General features: G+C 45.6%; 1 protein-coding gene and 1 long non-coding RNA gene across 6 annotated transcripts in view; both read right to left on the bottom strand.

Moving 5' to 3' along the window:
* HIGD1C (HIG1 hypoxia inducible domain family member 1C) overlaps positions 1-20,916 on the bottom strand; it is a 91,391-nt gene that overhangs the window by 20,768 nt on the left and 49,707 nt on the right. The window lies entirely within an intron of this gene.
* LOC130358815 (uncharacterized) lies at positions 12,856-16,156 on the bottom strand. The gene is made up of 3 exons (XR_008889655.1): positions 16,069-16,156; positions 14,719-14,938; positions 12,856-12,982 (listed from the first exon to the last, which is right to left on the bottom strand). It is a non-coding gene; the product is annotated as an uncharacterized LOC130358815 (long non-coding RNA).

The following is a 20,916-nucleotide window of genomic DNA, read 5'->3' as shown; positions in this document are numbered from 1 at the left end:
AGGCCTGAAATCACCGGCCTGTGCGACTTGCCAATCCATCTTCCATTCCACAGCCTGGTGCAGCAACCACCAGCCCGAGGCCAGCACTAGCAGAGGTGGCACGTCCGGGTCAGGCTCCAATCCGAAGGTCACTCCTACAGTTGACAAACTAGGGCGGCCGGTCCGATATTTAGGACGCAGTCAAATCTGCAACAATTACAATTTGACCACGTGTAATTACAACAATTGCAGATTGTTACATGTATGTTTCCTATGCTATAGGGCCCACCCAAGTACAATGTGCTCGGTAAAAGGGCAAGCATGACTAGGCGGGGTCAGGATACAGGCTCTGGCACAAGTACTAATAGATCATCCCGACCAAAGCTGGGTCAAGTGGTTGATCAATGGATTCACCCAGGGGTTCCACACTGGTCTAGTGGCTTTACCCCAGTGCACTTTAGAGTGCAAAAATTTGCGTTCAGCTATCCAGGAACCCCATGTAGTATCAGATCTGCTCAAGGTGGAGCTCGACCGGGGTTATATCATTGGGCCTTTTCTGCAACCCCCTTTTGAAAGTTGGCGGGTAAGCCCGGTGGGCGTAGTGACGGGCAAATTCAGTAATAAAAAAAAGAATGATCTACGATTTGTCCGCGCCCCATTCTTCGGCAATTCCTAGCTTAAATTCACTGATTCCATCAAACGAGGTGTCGATGAAATACACGTCTGTCGATCAGGCCATCCAGCTGGTACTACACCTAGGTCCGGCAGCATGGTTGTCCAAGGCGGACATCACAGATGCCTTCAAATTACTACCGATACACCCCGATCTCTGGAAATGGCATGGCATTAAGTGGCAAGAAACATACTATTTCGCAACCAAACATTCGGATCAAAGAGCAGCCCATGGCTTTTCGACCAACTCGCACAAGCATTACACTGGGCTTTAGTAAATACTAGGAACTGTCACCACGTTCTACACTACTTAGATGACTTCCTGCTTCTTGAACCTTCCACTTCTCACCCTGCGGATCTATCCAGCCTCTTACAGCTGTTTTCTCTTCTTGGTGTTCCAGTGTCCCCCAACAAGACGGAGGGCCCCACCACAAGGTTAACCTTCTTGGGTATTGTCCTAGACTCAGTTTCACTACAGGCCAGCCTCCCTCCCGAGAAGCTAAACAGGATACAAGAAATGGTACACAAATTCACAGTCACCAGGGTCACCACAAAGGCAGAGCTCCAGAGCCTACTGGGCATGTTAGCCTTCGCCATGCGGATCATACCACAGGGCAGAGCTTTCACTTCCCGCCTACTTGCCTTACTTCCAACAGGTATTACCCAAGACAGTCCCATCCATCTCGACCCCCAGGCCATGGCCGACTTGGTGATGTGGGACAGTTACATCTCACAATGGAACGGGATCTCCATGTTCATCCCTGCCGTCTCGGATGATTCACCCAGAATCATCTCGGACGCATCAGTATCTGTTGGTTTTGCTGCAATATTTGGCAGTCACTGGTTGGCAGATCGCTGGCCAGTAGAGGTGCTATCCATAGCCAGCTTCCTCAAGACATCAGCACTTTTCGAAATTTACCCCATAGTAGCAGCGGCCCAGACATGGGGGCACAGTTGGACAGGACAGACGGTCCAGTTCTCCTGTGGCAATGTGTCCACAGTCGAGATCATAAAAAAAGGGAGATCTAAGTCACCTGAAATCATGAAATTTATGAGGAGATTGGTATGGCTTTCGCTGCAACATAAGTTCAATTTTGTCTGTAAACATGTGGCGGGTGTTGTGAATCTGGCAGCTGATGCCTTGTCTAGATCTAAAGTAGATGTTTTCTTCCAGGTGATGCCCGAAGCGGATCTCGCGGGTTATCCGGCACCACCATGTGCCACGTTAAGGATGGATTAGCTCATTATTCAAATGTCACGCTTAAACTTATAAAGAAATCTCTCGCTCCTAGCACCAAGAAGTCATACGACGCCGCTCTGTCTTCATACAAATATTTCCTCACCACATTCAACATTCCGTTTTCTTACGATACACAAACCATACTATCATACATAGGCTTCTGCCATTCAGCCCGCAATCTATCACCCTCCACTATCAAACAACATTTAGCCGGCATCCAACATTTCATCTCCCTCTCTCACCCTGACAAACCATCCATCATGTCAGTACACACAATCAAGGCAGCACTCAAAGGGGCTCAGCTCAGCAGAACACCTGCCAGCCCAGGCCGCCTTCCCATTTCAGCAGAATTGTTCCGTTCCATGTCAGACCTTCTGGACAAGAGACCGTTTGGGTTCATGCCCAGTTTAGTTTTAAAAGCCGCAATTTAGCCTTCTACGGTTTTCTCCGGCCAGGGGAATTCACGTTCAGGTCCGTACACTCACCAGCCTTGGCCATATCACAATTGACAGGGGTAGAGGGCCAGTTTGAGCTAAGCCTTAAGGTCACGAAGACGGCCAGGGGCGGGGCTATTATCAAATATTTTCCCTCAGAAAATCCCTGGTGCCCCGTGGCTGTACTATCAAGTCTAACGCAAGCTTTGGGAACAAAACCTGGCAATTCACCTTTGCTGCCATTCAATTCAGCCGCACTCACCACGTCACAGTTCTGTAACCATGTCCGTATCCTGATCAATACCCTGGGTCTGGAGGCAAATAAGTTTTCGGGCCATTCATTCCGCATTGGCGCAGCTTCCTCAGCTTCTGCACACAAGGTTCCACCTCACATCATTAGGAAGTTAGGGCGTTGGAGTTCAGGCTGCTTTGCCACATATATTCCAGATCCCCGAGTAGAGATGGCTGACGTGTTTAAACATTTGGCTCTTTAATTCAATAAACCACTTTTCTTATACCCTACTTAACTGTCTTTCATTTTTGCCCTCTTAAGGCTGATCCTCGGTCACGGTTTCCAGGCACAAGTTCAACCGTATATACATGAGTATTGGTATTTAATGTTTTATTACAGGTGAAGGCGAGTTCACTACATACAGGTAAGTCATTCTTACTCCTTCCCAGACCTTAGCACGCGGTTAGCACTGACCACAAGTGTGAAGCCTAATTAGGCTGTATTTGTGGGAGGGGCGTGAGGTATATAACGCACCCCGCCCCGCATCCAGGTGCGTGTGTTGCGTTTGGCGAAAGCCACCCTTTCCCCCCCTCTCTTTTTCATAAATCCTTACAAAGGGGATGCCCTCTTAAGGCTGATCCTCGGTCACGGTTTCCAGGCACAAGTTCAACCGTATATACATGAGTATTGGTATTTAATGTTTTATTACAGGTGAAGGCGAGTTCACTACATACAGGTAAGTCATTCTTACTCCTTCCCAGACCTTAGCACGCGGTTAGCACTGACCACAAACACAAATATTTGCTAGGGACGGTGAAAATTTGTCTCCCATAGAAGCGCCGGTAGTTTGAGTAAAAAAACAAAAAAAATTATGTTTTAAAAGATAATCAGCTGGCACACTCAGGAACTCTTTCAGCTCTGGGGAATTTGTGAACAAAAAGCCCCTCCCAGCAGGATATACCTACCCACAGGCAGCTGGGCTAATCAGTTTAGTCCCAGAGCAGTAGGAGAGGACCGACAGGTCAGGGGGAAAAAAAAACGTCCGAGGAACCACAGAATAAAAATTAACTGAAAGCACCCTCGGATGGGCAACAAAACCAGGAAACCAGAACTGTGTCCCCCAATGGATCCTCCAAGCATAAAAATCTCCTTTTCTCTATCTGCTCCATTGGGGGACACAGACCATGGGACATACCAAAGCAGCAGATGCAAAGGTATGTACCTGGTAGAATTTTGTAAAAGGGTGTTAAGATGACCAGGTGGCCGCTTTACAGATTTGCAAGGCAGAAGCCTTGTTACATATAGCCCAGGAGGCTCTGACAGAATGAGTGGAAAGAGCTGAGACCCTGAAAAGAGGAGTGACGAAGGGTGACGAAGGGTGACGAAGGATGACGAAGGATGTCCCATACGACTACCCTCTGTAAGGACAAGGAATGAGTCACACTGGTTAAAGGAAGAAGTGACAGAGGTAAATCCGAACAGCTCATACCACATCAAGCCAATGGAGCAAACGCTCCCTGGGATGAGAAGGAGCAGGACAAAAAGACGGAAGGACAATGTCCTCATTGAGGTGTAAGGCAGAAACAACCTTAGGTAAAAAAAGGACTCAACCGGGCAAAAGACCACTTTGTCTTGGTGTAAAACCAGGTAGGGAGATCAGCAGGATAGGGCTTCCAGCTCCGAAACCCTCCTAATAGAAGTGACTTCAATAAGGAAGGCCACGTTCCAAGAAAGGAGATGAAGAGGAACATCCCTGAGAGGTTCAAAAAGAGACCCCTGTAGGGCCCCGAGAACCAGATTGAGATCCCAGGGTGGAGCACGTGACCTGTAAAGCGGGGTAGCATGAGCTACGCCTTGGAGAAAGGTCCAGACACGAGGATCGGACGCCAGGGGACAGTGAAAAAGAATGGAGCCAAAACTTGTCCCATAAGGAAATTGACAGCCAAGTGTTGTTCTAACCCCGACTGTAAGAAGGAAGGAAGTCGTGGGAGACAGAACGCAACTGAAGAAAAGGAGTGAGAAAATAAGACCGAGTACAGTGGTAAATCTTCGCAGAAAAGGGCTTACACGCTCTGATCACAGTGCAAATTACTTGGGGACAGAATCCCCTAGCTCTCGGAACCTCCGTCAAATGCAGGGACTGTAAATTGGGGTGGCAAGAGGACTCAGAGAGCAGATCTCATCGAAGTGGAAGGCGCGGTGGCACGTCATCCACCAAACGAACCACGTCTGCGTACCACGCCCGCTTGGGCCAGTCCGGAGCCACTAGAATGGCGGGAATGCCCTCCGCTTGAGTTTCCTCAGGACCCTGGAAGAAGGGGAAGAGGAGGGAAAATATATGGGAGGATGAAGTGGGACCAAGTAATCACCAGGGCGTCCAAGGCTAGAGCCAGGGCGTCCCGAGAGTTTGCCACAAACCGAGGAACTATGTGGTTGCGGTGAAATGCTTAAAAGGTCCACGCCTGAAGTGCCCCAGAGGTTGCAGATTTCCGCAAACACTTTCAGAAGAAGAGACCATTCGTTGGGGTCGGCTGAGGAGCAGCTGAGAAAGTCCGCCTCCCAAGATTTCACACCTGGTATGTGAATAGCTCATATGGAGGGGACTCTGAGCTCCACCCATAGAAGGATCTTGGAGACTTCGGCCATAGCCGCTAAGCTGCGTGTGCCACTCTGACGATTGACATATACCACAGCTGTGGAGTTGTCAGTCTGTACATGAACAGGGGGTCCTGGAGAAGGCACTCTCAATGGCGGAGACAAAGGTAGATTGCTCTGAGCTCCAGAAAGTTGATGGGGAGAAGAGCTTCCTGAGTGGACCAAAGTCCCTGGACCGTCTGGTCTCTGCACAACCGCCGAGACTGGCATCCGTCAAGATGACCTGCCAGTAGAGGGGCAGAAGGATTTTTCCCTGATGAAGAAGAGAGGACTGAAGCCACCACAGGAGGGACCGGAGAGTTTAGGGAGGGAGAAAGATTCTCCAATCGAGGGTCAGTGGAGATTTGTCCCATCGGTACAAAAAAGAATTCTGAAGAGGTCTATAATGAAACTTGATGTAAGGAAAGCTTCCATAACCGCAACTATTCGATCCAGGACTTGCATGCAGGCCCGAATGGAAACGTGAACAGGACATCGGAGAGGGCCTGCCCTCATCCAGCGGAAGAAAAATCCGGGCGGACACCGAGACAAATTGCAGTCCCTGGAGTAGGGACTGAGACGAAGTAGATAGGCCTTGTCCTGATTGACCAAGCAGCCGACAGGGTCTGTAGAATGAGACCGAGACTCTCCGGATTCTGGGCCCAGGTTGGCGCCTTGACCAGGATGCCGTCCAGGTAGGGGATGACTGACATACCCCATGCTCGCAGAATGGCAATCACTGCTGCCAGAACCTTGGTGAAGACCCTCAGAGCAGTGGCTAGTCCGAAGGAAATGGCCCTCCGGGAGAGTAAAGTGAAGATATCGCTGATGTGCTGGCAAAATAGGAATGTGAAGGTAGGCATCACGGATGTCTACCAAGGAAAGAAACTCCCCTTGATCCATGGATGCCACCACCGAACGGAGGGACTCCACAAGAAAATGATGGAGAAGTGGGTGGCGGCTGAGGCACTTCAGATCCATGATCGGGAGGACGGAACCGCCATTTTTTTGGGGACCCCAAACAGGTTGGAATAGAAACCTGAAAAACGCTCTGCTGGAGGAGCTGGGATGATAAAAACCATCTCGGACCCAAGAATCCTGCAGGTGAGCAGACCAGACGTCCTGGAAGAGTGAAAAAACGTCCTCCCACCTGAGAAAAATCTACGGGTGGGGCGACCCCTCAGGCAGAGGTAGTCTTGCGGACGCCTGCCTTGGCTGCGAAACAGCCGAGCGATTATTCAATTTCCAGGAGGGATGGACCTTAGAAGTAAGGGACCTTCTTGCCCCTAGATGGTGCCAGTCCAGTCGTCCTATTGGAGTCATAGGTCCGAAAAGAATGAAAAGAGGTCGACTTCCTTCGGGAGTTGGTACTGCGAGATTCATTTAGCGGCAATAAAGAACACTTACCGCCAGTCGACTCTGAAATAATCTCCGATGCATTTTCCAAGCAGTCGAGAATCAGAAAAAGGAAGAGATTTCTTAGAAGCGGCACCAGCGTTCCAGGCCTTGAGCCACATGGAACTAGGAAGAGCCAACAGATTACCTGTGGCAAAAGCCGTACCACGGGCCGATTGCATAGAAGCAGAGCACAAGCAGTCCCCAGCATTGGAGAGTTGAAATGCAAGGTCCGCCAGTTCCTCCGCAGGGGACACAGATAGAATGTTCTGGCGGAGTTGGGAAGCCCAGACAGAAAGGGCTTTTGATACTGCAGCAGAAGCGAAGGCAGGGATGAACCTGCTGTTTCAAAGGCGAAATTTTGCTAGCTTTTCAATCCGCTTATTCGCCAGGTCCTTGAAAGAAGCCGCATCTGCCAAAGGCAGAGTAGTTGCTTTAGAGAGGCGGGACACAGGTGGATCCACAGCTGGTGGAGATGTCCACTTTGCAATACATTCCTGGGCAAAGGAAAATTGAGCTGGAACAGTCTTGGTTCCTTGAAAGCGTTTGTCAGGATGTTTCCGTGCCGTTTCAAGTAAGGCAACAAATTCAGTGTGAGAGCTGAACACCTTAGGAGAGGGACGGGAGTGGTTCTGGAGCTGGGACCGAAGTTCCTGGGTCCTTTAGATGAAATATGTCCCTTATGGCCGAGACCAAGGTGTCCACCATGCCGGACATGTCGGTTCGGTCGTCTGAGTCAGAACCTGAAGCCTCATCTTCCAGTTCCCCAGGAGAGTGGAAGCGGGTGGAGGCAGTCTTGGATGAAGGCCAAACTGACCTGGTATGCAGATCTGGAGACCCAGAGCGGCGACCAGGAGAGCGACCCCTGGTTCGGGGTGCAGAGGAAGAGTGACGATACCTATGAGGAGAGCGCCTATGCTTGCTTCCAGACTCTGGAGATGAACCAGAGGAGAAACCCCTAGGACACTTATGAGAGCGGACAAAATTGGGGGAACATCGTGGGCAGATATACCAAGAGGTCCAGGACACATAGTGGTGCAGGCAGAACAATTGGGTTCGGCAGAACCACAGGGCAGTTTAGTGTTGCACGTTAAACAGGCATAATAGGTGACCAGGGCCATGTCTAGAGGGTGGGTTAGTTCTGGGTTCGGACATAGTGCCAGCAAGACTGTATAACAGCAAAAACCTAATTTCTCAGAAAGAGGAAGGGGGGGGGGAGGCTTCATGAAGTAGAGGGCCAGAGCTGTATGAGCCAAACTCTCATTGGAGGAAAACTGGCCACAGCTGCGCACAAACCACGCTGATAGGAGGAGAGACAGATCCCTCAACCTCTGCAGCTGTAGTGGCCGAAATTCCCGCCAGAGAGGAGTGGGCGGGGCTATGCCTCTGAGGAGAAACCTGCAGCCATAGAAAAACACCCGACTGCCCTATAAGTAATACATACAAAAAGGAGTATAGCCGGAAGGAGTGGAGCTGTCGGCCGTGCGAGATGAGCGCTGCAGACAGTACAAGCGTTCCTGCGTGCCGGCCGCGTCAGAAGATGCGCTGGCGCGATTATTATTAATATTATATATATATATATATATATATATATATATATATATATATATATATATACACACACACACATACATACACACTGGCACCAATGAGAAAAGTTCCTGCCATTACAGACGTTACTGCGCTCCGGAGCATCTGAAGAATCATGTGGGCACGAACATGCACCGGTGCGCTCGTAAGCATTACCTGTGCCCCGGCCACATCAGGAGATGGGCCGGCACGAAAATCCATGCTGGTGCGAACATGCGCCGGTACCGGAAAACCTTTGCACAAAAAGGCACAATGTAGAAAAGAAACACTTAATAAAGTAAGACAAAAACACGAGGGAGAAGACCTGCACCACATAAGCTGCCGCACACACATCAGAATGGCCAAGCAGGAAGCCTATAAAAAAGGAGAGTGGGCTCCAAACAGGGGGGGCTACAGAGGTTGAAAAATCCTGAGGGAGGATGGGAACCTGAAGGAAAAGGGGGGAGATACTCACCTGACCTTGGAAAACTTACCTCATGAAGTCTTCAGTCAGCTTTTAGTCACCTGCATCATGCCGGGCTGAGACAGCGGGAGGAGCAGGGAAAGTAGGGGGACCCGGACCCATGAGGTACAACCCCAGGCGCTGACCGTTGGCAAGAAGGGGTTGACAGTACATCCACAATGTCTGCGCCCCTTTAATAGCAAATGGCGAAACAGTGAACGCTATGGGGTAGATTTATCAAAACCTGTGCAGAGGCAAAGTTGCCCAGTTGTCCATAGCAAGCAACCAATCAGCTTTCTTTTTACTTTCTTAACATGGCTTATGCAAAATGAAAGAAGCAAGCTGATTGATTGCTATGGGCAACTGGGCAACTTTGCCTCTGCACAGGTTTTGATAAATCTCCCCTTATGTTCCCGAGTCCCCACCTGAAAATAGTGAAATAAAAAGGGAGAGAAAAATATAACTACCGTATATACTCGAGTATAAGCAGGGTTTTTCAGCATCATTTTTCGTGCTGAAAACGTCCCCCTCGCATTATATTCGAGTTTTGGGAAAAATAAAATCGCAGGCATACCGGTGGGTGTAGCGAGGGGATGGGCCGGGCCGTCAATAGTCGCCCATCTATGCTGCAGGGACCGTCCAACTTCCAGTGGGGAGGGTGAACAGGTCCAGGCCGTCCATCTTGACCTTGAGGCCCACTTCTCCGCTTCGAGCCGGCCCTGGACTAGTGACGCTGCATTGACGCCGCCGTGCAGGGACGTCCGTGCACAGCAGACGTCTGAGCACAGCAGATGTCCACGACGTCAGGGGCATCCCTACGCGGCGGCGTCAATGCAGCGTCACTAGTCCGGGGCCAGCCCACAGCGGAGAGGAGGGCCTCTCTGTCAAAATGGATGGCCCAAACTGGCCCACCCTCCCCACTAGAAGTCGGACGTTCCCTGCAGAGACGTTGGATGGCCGCTAGGGAAGGACAGACAGCTGCAACTGGGGAGGTGAGTAGAGAGCAAGAGAGGGGGGGTCTGGATGATGACAGGGGGGTATGAGGGGGATCTGGATAGTGATATGGGGGTGGTCTGGATGATGACAGTGGGAGTCGGGATAATGACCGAGGAGGGGGGTGATGTATTTCCTACCCTAGGCTTATACTCGAGTCAATAGGTTTTCCTGGGTTTTTGGGGTGAAATTAGGGGCCTCGGCTTATATTCAGAACGGCTAATACTCGAGTATATACAGTATACATCCTTAATCTCAAAAATAAGAAGAGAATAGACCAGGTCTGGAGAACAGGCTAACAGATACTAAGCTAAAACTGATTAGCCCAGCTGCCTGTGGGCAGGTATTTCCTGCTGGGAGGGGCCAACTTTTCTTGTTGCCTAGTGTCAAGCCTCCTAGTGGCAGCAGCATATACCCATGGTCTGTGTCCCCCAATGGAGCCGATAGAGAAAAGGGCCCTTCCAATAAGAGAGACCTAGAGCAGTTTGCAAAGGAAGAGTGGTCCAACATTCCGGCTTTGAGGTGTAAGAAGCTTATTGATGGTTATAGGAAGCGACTGATTTCAGTTAGTTATTTTTTTCCACAGGGTGTGCAACCAAATATTAAGTTAAAGGACAACTGCAGCGGTATGACACTTATCCCCTATCCACAGGATAGGGGATAAGTGTTTGATTGCGGGGGGGTCCGACCCCTGGAGATCTCCCTAACGGGGCGCCGCCATTAGCGCTCATGGTGAGCGCTAAGGCGCGTAGCGTCGACCTAGAGGTCGACGGTGACGTCCCGTCTCCTACCCGCCCCCATACAGTTCTATGGGGGAGGCACGAACGCTGCCTCCCCGGCTCTCCCATAGAGATGTATGGAGGAGGCGTGCCGGCTGCAACGTCATGCTGCGGCCGGCACGCCCCCTGCACGGGACAGCCGCGGCCCCGTACAGGAGATCACAGGGGGTCGCAGCAGTCGGACCAAACCCCCCCCCCACGATCAAAACACTTATCCCCTATCCTGTGGATAGGGGATAAGTGTTAATCATGCTGCAGATGTCCTTTAAGGCTGCCACTAATTTTGTCCAACCCATTTTTGAAGTTTGGTGTGACATAATGTCCAATTTGCTTTTTTCCCCCTCCCTTTTTTGGTTTAGTTCCAATACACACAAAGGGAATAAACATGTGTTACTGCAATCCTTTTCTGTGAGAAATACTTCATTTTCTAGAAAAATTTCCAGGGTGCCAACATTTACGGCCATGACTGTATATACACTCCCTTATAGGTCCAATCCATATGCAGGATATAGAATAGAGATATAAAGAGATGAGAGAGATAATAGAGATCTATCTATCTATATCTATATCTAACATACATACACACACACACACACACACACACAGCAGAATAAATAGAGCTACAAACTCCAATTAAAAATGTCACAAATGTTATTTATAATTTTAAAATGGCAACATGAGGTATAACAAACAATGACACTCCAATAAAACCACTCAGTGCTGGACACACTAGAATACAATTATAATAATATAGTATACACAGAATGTTGTGTTACCTAATATAGACTGCAGACTAGACATATACACTGTGGGTAATAACCCATCTCCTGTCTATATACCTTGGATCTGCACCACAACGTGTACTCAATAACTGTGCAAACATAGCATATACTAACCAGCATTCTGGGATCCTGTGTACACTCACCCATGTTGGTTTGTTGTCAGTACACCACATAACCCCTACAGCTACTGTTTTGTTCCTTCCTCAGGGGTCTTGCTCACACTTGTTCTCTGTTCCCTTATATACACATCTCCTATTGCCTCATGTTCCGGAACACTAGTCCAGTTTCTGGTCTTCCGTTGCTGACGGCGCCCACACAGCATACATCCGGAGAATATCGCTGCCCTCTCCTAGCATCACAGTCAGCGCGCATGTCCCACTCCCCTCACTGTGACGTGCGCTCTGCGTTTACAGATGCCAGGAGTGGGAGCGCTCCTGCCCATGCATGCTGTGCATGGACAAGTGACCTCATAATGTACAAAGATCTACAGACATAAATCCACATATTAGGATTATGAGGTTTAGATGCATCCCACTTTCACCCCACTCTATTTCTTTAACCCAATCAGTGTAAACTATCTAATACCCATTAGTGTAAGACCATGATTACATATATTATCAAAACACACATTACATAATTTAAACATGGTACACATTTTTATTATTGACACATGAATATATTGCACATATGCCCTTTAAGTGCACCATAGCCATTACCCTAAACCTTTCTTAAAGGGGTATTCCAGGAAAAAAAAAAAATTATATATCAACTGGCTCCAGAAAGTTAAACATATTTGTAAATTACTTCTATTAAAAAAAATCTTAATCCTTTCAATAATTATCAGCTGCTAAAGTTGAGTTGCTCTTTTCGGTCTGGTAACAGTGCTCTCTGCTGACATCTCTGCTTGTCTCGGGAACTGCACAGAGTAGAGGAGGTTTGCTATGGGGATTTGCTTCTAAACTGGGCAGTTCCTGAGACACGTGTCAGAGAGCACTTAGACAGAAAAAAACAACTCAACTTCAGCAGCTCATAAGTACTGAAAGGATTAAGATTATTTTTTTTTTTTTTTATAGAAGTAATTTACAAACCTGTAACTTTCTGGAGCCAGTTGATATAGAAAAAAAAAAAAAAAAAGTTTTTTCCTGGATAACCCCTTTAATTATTGACAAATACCCTTAATTTCTTATATTATGTTTTAAATTTGACCATCCATTAAAAATTACCTTATAATTTAGAGTGAAAAAAAGGTGAAAAACTAAATAAAAAAAACAGAAAAAAAAGTGACCACCACTTGACGAGATAATAAAAAAAAAGGTGATTAAGACCAAAACCACTGGTGACAAGAATGTGGTCAGCATTTTTCTCTACCCTGTGTACATTATAAATCATGTACATACAATACATTGTAAGTCACATTTCATATGCTAATATTATTCTCTAAAAATGCAGTTATTACTCTTACTTCTATCTCACTTATTGCACATCCCCTATTTTTTCCTATCTTATTTTTTCAAGGTATTCTTCCGGAATATCCAGGGCCTGTGTAGTAACGGGACAACATAAGGGAAAGTCATATATAACTAAAAAACACATACAAGAGAAAACAAGTTAAAATCATGGTGGATGCATAATACAGAAACATTACAAAACTTAATTGTTCGTTTAGGCCCTCAGGAACCATCGTACCCAGGGTAACAATCCAACGTCATTCCTTTTTTGCCAAAATTTGCTTCGCATTGGTCCCTCTGATGACACTCTGTACCTTTTCTTTTCCTCTTAATCGCAAAGATCTTAGGTCACAGCCATGGGCCTGTTTAAAATGACGGGGCAAAGTCTTAAAGGGGTAGTCCAGTGGTGAAAAACGTATCCCCTATCCTAAGGATAGGGGCTAAGTTTGAGATCGCGGGGGGTCCGACCGCTGGGGCCCCCTGCGATCTCTCTGTACGGGGGCCAGGCTCTCCAGCCAGATAGCAGGTGTCGACCACGAAGCGGCGGCAGACACACCCCCTCAATACATCTCTATGGCAGAGCCGGAGATTGCCGAAGGCAGCACTCCGGCTCTGCCATAGAGTTGTATTGAGGGGGCGTGTCGGCCGCCGCTTCGTGCAGAGGTCGACACGCCCCCTTCCCGCGGGCTGTCGGGGCTCCGTACAGGAGATCGCAGGGGGCCCCAGCGGTCGGACCGCCCGTGATCTGCAACTTATCCCCTATCCTTAGGATAGGGGATAAGTTGTTCACCACTGGATATCTCCTTTAAGTGAGGTAGTCTCTTCAACATCCCTAGCCGCTAAGATGTCACTCACATGCTCATGCTGTGGGTTTTTAGCTCCTTTGATGTAAGGCCGACACTTTCTTGCATCCACACGTGGCGTAATGTACTACATGTATGCTAGTACGTTATAAATTGACGGATTACGAAAGTCTTCTTACCATTAGTGGATCGAAAAGACTTCGCTCTCTCCATATTTTCACACGCCTTGCAATCTCTGCATGGAAAAAATCCTATTCTGGGAGGTCCCGCCCCGAACGGGTTCCTTATTTTAGCCACATAGTGAGTCTTTCAATTTTTTATTTGTTATTTTTTTTAAACAAATTTTATTTCAATTATGCATAAATTAACACAGCAAAACCAATAAGTAGAAAAGAGCAGGAAGCAGTTACAAAAAATTAGATACATGTAGTCAGAGGAGTCTGCCGCCTCGGGTTCTCAATGAGGAAAAGCCAATATAGAATGGTACACGTCAGCTCAGAATGAAGTGTGGTATAGAGGGAGAGTAATAGGAACCGTTGATGTAAAAAAAACAGACTATGTCAGTCGGGTTACATAGCCAGCTAGCTAATATACCACTAAGTGGGGAGTTTTAAGCCACCTAATGTTCCACCAATCGATCTCAAACAGTACCACTCCGTGAAGCTGAAAGGAGTAACTATGTCAACTATTTCAGATGCTGTGTATTGCGAAAGAATAAACACCTCCCATTTTTTGAAAAATGTGTCTGTCCGTGTATCCTTATGTCGTTCTGTGTCTAGTCTGTCAATCCCACATAGCAGTTTGAGCTGGGCGATGAGCATGGTCAGGGGGGGGACCGTGGGGGAAAACCAGCTGGAGAATACACATCTAAGCGCCACCAAAAGGACTATGTGGAGCAACTGAGGTGTTGTCTTCTCTGTCAGAAGGCTAGGTTTCGGGGGTCTATTTTGATGAAATAGCAAGGTTCTTGGTGTGCAGGGTAGAGTTATGTCCCATAAGTCTTTGATGAATCGTATGACCATTCCCCAGTATTCCACTATATGAGGGCAGGACCATACTCCATGCCACATGTCCATCAGAGGGGCAGAGCACTTGGGACAAGCAGTGATCCTATCAGGGAAGTCAGGTGACGGGCGAATATTAAAGGTCTTTCAAGTTTTGAGCTCTCTTGGCTGTCAATGTTTCTGGATTGCCATTCTCATCATGTCCCATTGACAGTTATAAGAGGTAATAAATCTCGTCATTTTTTGTTCTGGTCTTCCCTCCCGTCTCTTAATTCTGCCCTAGGGGTGTACCTTGCTCTGTGGTATGCTTGCTTCACCGATCTTTTACTATATCCTCTTTCAAGAAAACGTTGAGTCAGGTCCTTGCTTTGTTTTTCAAATCTGTCTCTAGAGGAACAGATACTCTTCATCCTTAGGAACTGCCCCACCGGGACCTCTTTAATTGTGGAATGTTGCTGTGCCGAATTGGCTTACAGCAAAGAATTTATAGAAGTGGATTTCCTATATACATCTGTGGATAACAATCCATTAGATTTCTTCTCAAACTGTATATCTAAGAAATCTATCTTGTGGCTATCATATTTGTATGTTATAATAATATGTATGTTCATATCATTACAATTTAATCCTTGAATGAACCGTTCCAATTGGGATGACGATCCCTGCCATAAAAATAAAATATAGTCCATATAAACGTAACCAGTACTGCACCTGGTAGACGGCGTGCGCCCCACCGCACTGCAATACCTCCCTCTCCCAGTAACCTAGATAGAGGTTTGCGTAAAACGGGGCACACACCACCCCCATTGCAGTGCCGCATTTCTGTAAATAAAAAGAATCGTTAAATGTAAAAAAAAATTTATGAGTGAGAACATCTCAACAAAATCAAAATCACATTAAATCACAGAGGTAGTCATCCTAATTGCTTGTCCTCAAATAAAACTCCACTCTTCTTAAGCCATGATCATGTGCTATACACGTGTATAACCCTTCAACATCAACCGTAACCAAAATCATATTCGTGTCCATAGAGATCCCATCAATCCTTCCCAGGACGTCCGTTGTGCCTTTTACAAAAGGAAGGTAAAAATTCAACTAATGGTTTTAAATAATCAATAAATTTGCAGACTGGTTCACATAGTCAGTCTATCTCAAACACAATGGGACATCCCAGGGGATTGAGGTGATCTTTATGGACTTTTTGAAGGATATAGAAAGTCGGCATCTGAGGATATGGTTTACATAAACCCTCCAATACTTTTTGATTAAGGATTCCCTGTTCTAGGGCAGTATCCAAGATCAATTTTAATTCCCTCATATATCTTGGGAGGGGATTATATGCTAATTTCTCATATGTTGATTTTCCTTTTATCTGACAGAAAACTTCCCTCTCATACTTTTCTGTGGGCCAGATCACTACGTTTCCCCCTTTGTTTGCCTGTTTTATCACCACATCATATTTTTGCAACTGTAATAGTGCTTCTCGCTGTTTTGTTAAGTTATCACGTGTTATGTTTGTAGAGATGTTTTTAAATTCATTGGTTACCAACTTAGTGAAGATGTCGATAGATGGACATAGGGACAAAGGGGGAAACGTCTTCGATCTAGGAAAAATTTCCTTTGAGAAGTGATCTGGCTCACCTGTAGGCTGTTTGTAGCAAAAGCTCCTCCAAAATTTGTACAGCCTCCCTCTCCTCTGGGCTCAATGAAGTTTGTTCATTCTTAGGGTACGTTCCCACACGGCGTATTTTGCTGCGTATTTGATGCTGCGTATTTTCCTACCCATTGACTTCAACAGAGAAAATAAAATACGCAGCAGCAAATATGCCGTGTGGGAATGTACCCTTATGGTGTAATCTTTTCAGGAGCAATTTCCTAGAGAAGAGGTGCAGATCTTTTAAGGCTACAAAAAAAAAAAAAAAAAAAATAAAAAAAAAAATCTAAAAGTGATTAGAGGGTGAAAAAATGCAATCCTTTACTCAAAACTTTATACTGGGCATCAGTGAGGGCATGCGAAGACAAACTAATTATCTCCATATTCCTGGTCTTTTTTCCTCCTTTTCCCAGAGAAGATTTTTTACGTTTTTTGCAGTACTGTGACCCCTCCAATTATTCAGGGCCTGGCTCTGAATGCTTTGTCTGCGTTCATTAAGGCTAATAATTTCATCCAATGAGGGTCTGGATGAAAAGGATGACCACCTAGATCCAGAGTTAGATCTAGACCTAGGGTTATTCTGTCGCCATCTATAGGACGGATTTCTCTCTAGGTCTAATAAATCCCTTTGAAAGTTCTTCTGTTTAACTGTACTAACTTCATTTTCCCCATTTCTGAAATTGTATTTCTAATTCCTCATTCAATTTTTCCAGAGCCTCATTGGACAATTGTTTTTTTAATTTGTTCCTGATGTTTTTCAATTTCCTTCTCCAGGCTCTGTAATGTAGATGTGTTTAATTGTATTAACAACTGCATGAAACCTCGTCCGCATTTTGATGCTAGCTCCTCCCATCCCCGTTTGAAATTTTCATCTCTCACTGGGAAAGATGGAAAAATTTGTACTCTAAGTCCTCTATTTTTTCAAGGTATTCTTCCAGAATATCCATGGCCTGGGTTGTAATGGGACACCATAAAGGAAAGTCATATATAACTTAAAAAAACTGGAATAGCATTCCGGAACATGAGGCAATAGGAGATGTATATAAGGGAACAGAACAATCGTTAGCAAGCCCCCTGAGGAAGGGACGAAACAGTAGCTGTAGGGGTTCAGTGGTGTACTGACAACAAACCAACATGGGTGAGTGTACACAGGATCCCAGAATGCTGGTTAGTATATGCTATGTTTCAAGATCCAAGGTAGATAGACAGGAGATGGGTTATTACCCACAGTGTATATGTCTATTCTGCAGTCTATATTAGGTAACACAACGTTCTGTGTCTACTATATGATTATTATCTGTATTATAGTGTGTCCAGCACCCCACTGAGTGGTTTTATTGGAGTGTCATTGTTTGACATACCTCATGTTACCATTTTTAAATGATGTTAAATAAAATTTGTGAAATTTTTAATAGGAGGTTGTAGCTCTATTTTTTCTGCTTGGTGTATATGTATTCTCATAGAGCCCTCCAAAGTACAGGAGGAATTTGTATAGCCTAGACCCACTATAATGCTAATACATAATAAAATATTAGGTAAAAGGTCTAATGGGACTATTGGTTACACACACATATATATGCATATAATGCCTTTATAAATCCATTCCTGGCCATTATCCAGTACAGAGATTGACATCACCCCCGAGCAACCGTGGTTCTGATCCAGAACAGGTCTTACTATAAACAAAATGGCCCAATCAGAGATAAGCAACACATACGTTTTGCACACCCACAGTGTCGGCATATCGCTATTGAAAAAGAGATCCAGCAGATCTTGAAATGCGTCTAGCCCCCCTCTCATCTTATACAACAATCTATAACAGCCGCATACTGAAGCAAAGATACAGCTACAATCAACTTTATCCACTCCTGGTGCGCACAAAGCAATTTACTGACAACAAGTAGCAGACCTGTCCCTCCCCTGGCTCGCCGGCGCTGACAACTGGCTAAACCCAGGAAGCGACTAGGCGTCCAGGCTGGAAGCCACAGCAGGTAAGTAGAGAGAGAGCTCCGCGGGACCACACCAGGAAGGGTGAGACAAACTGTCTTGAACTATTACAACTAGATATCTAGCGACTGCACGGACTACAAGTATTTCTATTGTTACATAGTAACTACTAAACGGACAATGAGCTCTCCACTGTTATATACCAACATAGACTTGCATGCTACGGACACTTTACATTGCCTGCACACTATTTCTCTATAGAGACTGAACAATATAGATTGCATAATACGTACTTTTACATAAAAATGTTATTGTATTTTATCCTTATATCTATTAGCATTTATGTAAGGGCCCTGCAGATAATGCCATACATTTTTATAATAAATAATACCTTTTTCTTATCTAAATTGCATCTTTTAATTTTTGTATATCCGACTGAACATTCAATATCATAATACTGCTTATGAAAGACTAGATTTGAGGAAAGTGTCCCCTCTTTTTATTGTATATTTGCTCTACAGATTGCATAGGGTACGCAACTTTATACACTAGTTCTCATCTGGCATATTTATTTATATCAACTTTTTCTTGTGGTTTGAGCTACCTTCCTTCCATATTTCTCCCAGTTCTACAAATAGGTCATGTTCAGCAAACTGTGCAATTCCAGATGTATCTTCAGTAGTATTTTCCACCACATACAGTGTTGAATTTTCTTCCATATGTAAAGTTGTGCACAAATACATGCCTATGATACTTTCTGACCCCCTTGTCAGGCCCAAGGCCTGATTATTAAAATCCTATAATTATAACTGTGTGATGGATTGTCCAGGACATGGGTGAGCGGTCATTGGGACGGTGTGTCCTTTACTGTATTGCATTTTATTGGGGGTCTGGCTGTTTGTTTACATCTCCTTTGAAGTCAAAGGCTTTTTTGAAGTCATGCACTCTGGTCCCATCCTATAATCAAACAGATAAGGGGCCAGGAAGAAAGAAGACCCCCTGGTGGGATCAGAGGGGAGGGGGGAATGGAGTCTCCCTCCCAAGAAAGCAGATATGATCTTTAAAACAATGCTAAACTCAGGGTGTTCAACGCTGTGCAACAAGCTGACAAGACCATCCTAAGAACAGCACTCTCACGGACAAGGACTGCTATACCATCATGCTGTAAGAACTTCATTTTTGTTTTCTGAACTTGCCTTGCAAAACTCTTTTATATATTTTTATACCTGTATGTCATTTGTTTCTGTATTTTTATATAGTCAGCACTATGATACCTTTTATCAGATTAAATGTTTAATTAATCAGCTCTGGTCTTTGATCTCTAAATATATGAGCTCACCTTTCTGAAGGCAGCTCTGGTGGAAACACGTTTATCTCAGGGTTAATTTGGTGACTTGCTGGGACTAGTAGTGGATACCCAGAGGTCTGGCGGCTTTAACCCTTGCACCATCACACTCTCTCTAGCGTCTTAGCTGGACCGATAGGGTGTGATCGTGACACCGCTCTTCTCATGTGTCTCTAAATCTGGATATAGGTGTGTTCCCAAGAGGGCACCAACCATTGGACAGTTAGTGTCCCCTAGTCTATTTCAGACATCCTGTCCCACCATTTCTTCGTGGCTTACATATAAAAGGATCATATAGATGTGGACACAATCTCTGTACATGCTGCAGTGTGATACATGCAACCAAAACATTTGACTCTTATGTAACTGGTAAAACATACACCACGAAACAGTATAAACAGTGTAATTGTAATCACTGTAGAGATGTGGAGTTACCAGCACTGCAATAACATGGAGCAGTACTAATTGTACGGTAAAAAATTGCACATATCCCAATGGCAGAAGGTGTGAGGTGCTCTACATAAAGTGCTACAGTATATTGCACAAAAAATATAAGAGGTGGGCAGATATGGAGCACTCACCATGTAAATCTTCTTTTAGTAGTCTTTATTCATTGCACTTCAACGTACACAGACAAACACTGGATCGGTGCAGGGGAGTGGGTCACAGACGGGAGGCGGGGGAGAACACAGGTGGGGGGCGGCAATTGTTTCAGGCTATCAGCGCTTCTCCTGGCCCAGACTGATGTGTGTCCATCAGAGCACATTTAACTACTAATTTGCATAAAATATAGAAGTAAAACATCTATACAGTACATGCCATTGCGGATTTTTCTATATCAACAAGACAAAAAGAAAATTAGCCACTCGAATTAAAGAACATTTGCGCTCAATACGTACCGGTATTGGAGCCACTAGACTGATCGAACACGTCAAGAATGAAAATGCAGGCGATTCCTCCGTGCTAAGGTTTGCTGGTATAGAAAAGGTAGACATCCCAGAAAGAGGAGGGGACAGACATCGGCTACTGATGGAATGTGAAGCCCACTGGATAATGCGTTTAAACGCTATGGGGCCACTCTGCTTTAATGACAAAAATGAACTAAGTGTTTTCCTATGATACTCGTATGGCTGTAAACTGTTTTTAAATGCACTTGTATATTGATTTTAACATTTTGCTGTATAGATGTTTCTCTACTATTTTATGAAAATTAGTAGTAACGTGGAGTGTATTTAAATGTGCTCTGACGGACACACGTCAGTCTAGGCCGGAAGAAGCGCTGATAGAGTGAAACAATTGTTGCCCTCCACCTGTGTTCTCCACCGCCTCCAGTCTGTGACCCACTCCCCTGCACCGATCCCTTGTTAGTCTGTGTACGTTGAAGTGCAATGAATAAAGACTACTAAAAGAAGAAGATTCACGTGGTGAGTGCTTCATATCTGCCCTCTTATATTTTTTGTGCAGTATACTAATTGTAATTCCACATATACAGTCTATTTGTTCTCATGCACCACTTGCAGAATACAGTATGTGGGCTGTACCA

Source organism: Hyla sarda, chromosome 2, assembly GCF_029499605.1.
Source record: "Hyla sarda isolate aHylSar1 chromosome 2, aHylSar1.hap1, whole genome shotgun sequence".
Lineage (NCBI taxonomy): Eukaryota > Metazoa > Chordata > Amphibia > Anura > Hylidae > Hyla > Hyla sarda.
Note: the sequence above shows the minus strand (reverse complement) of the source record. Positions and strands in the feature narration are given on the sequence as shown.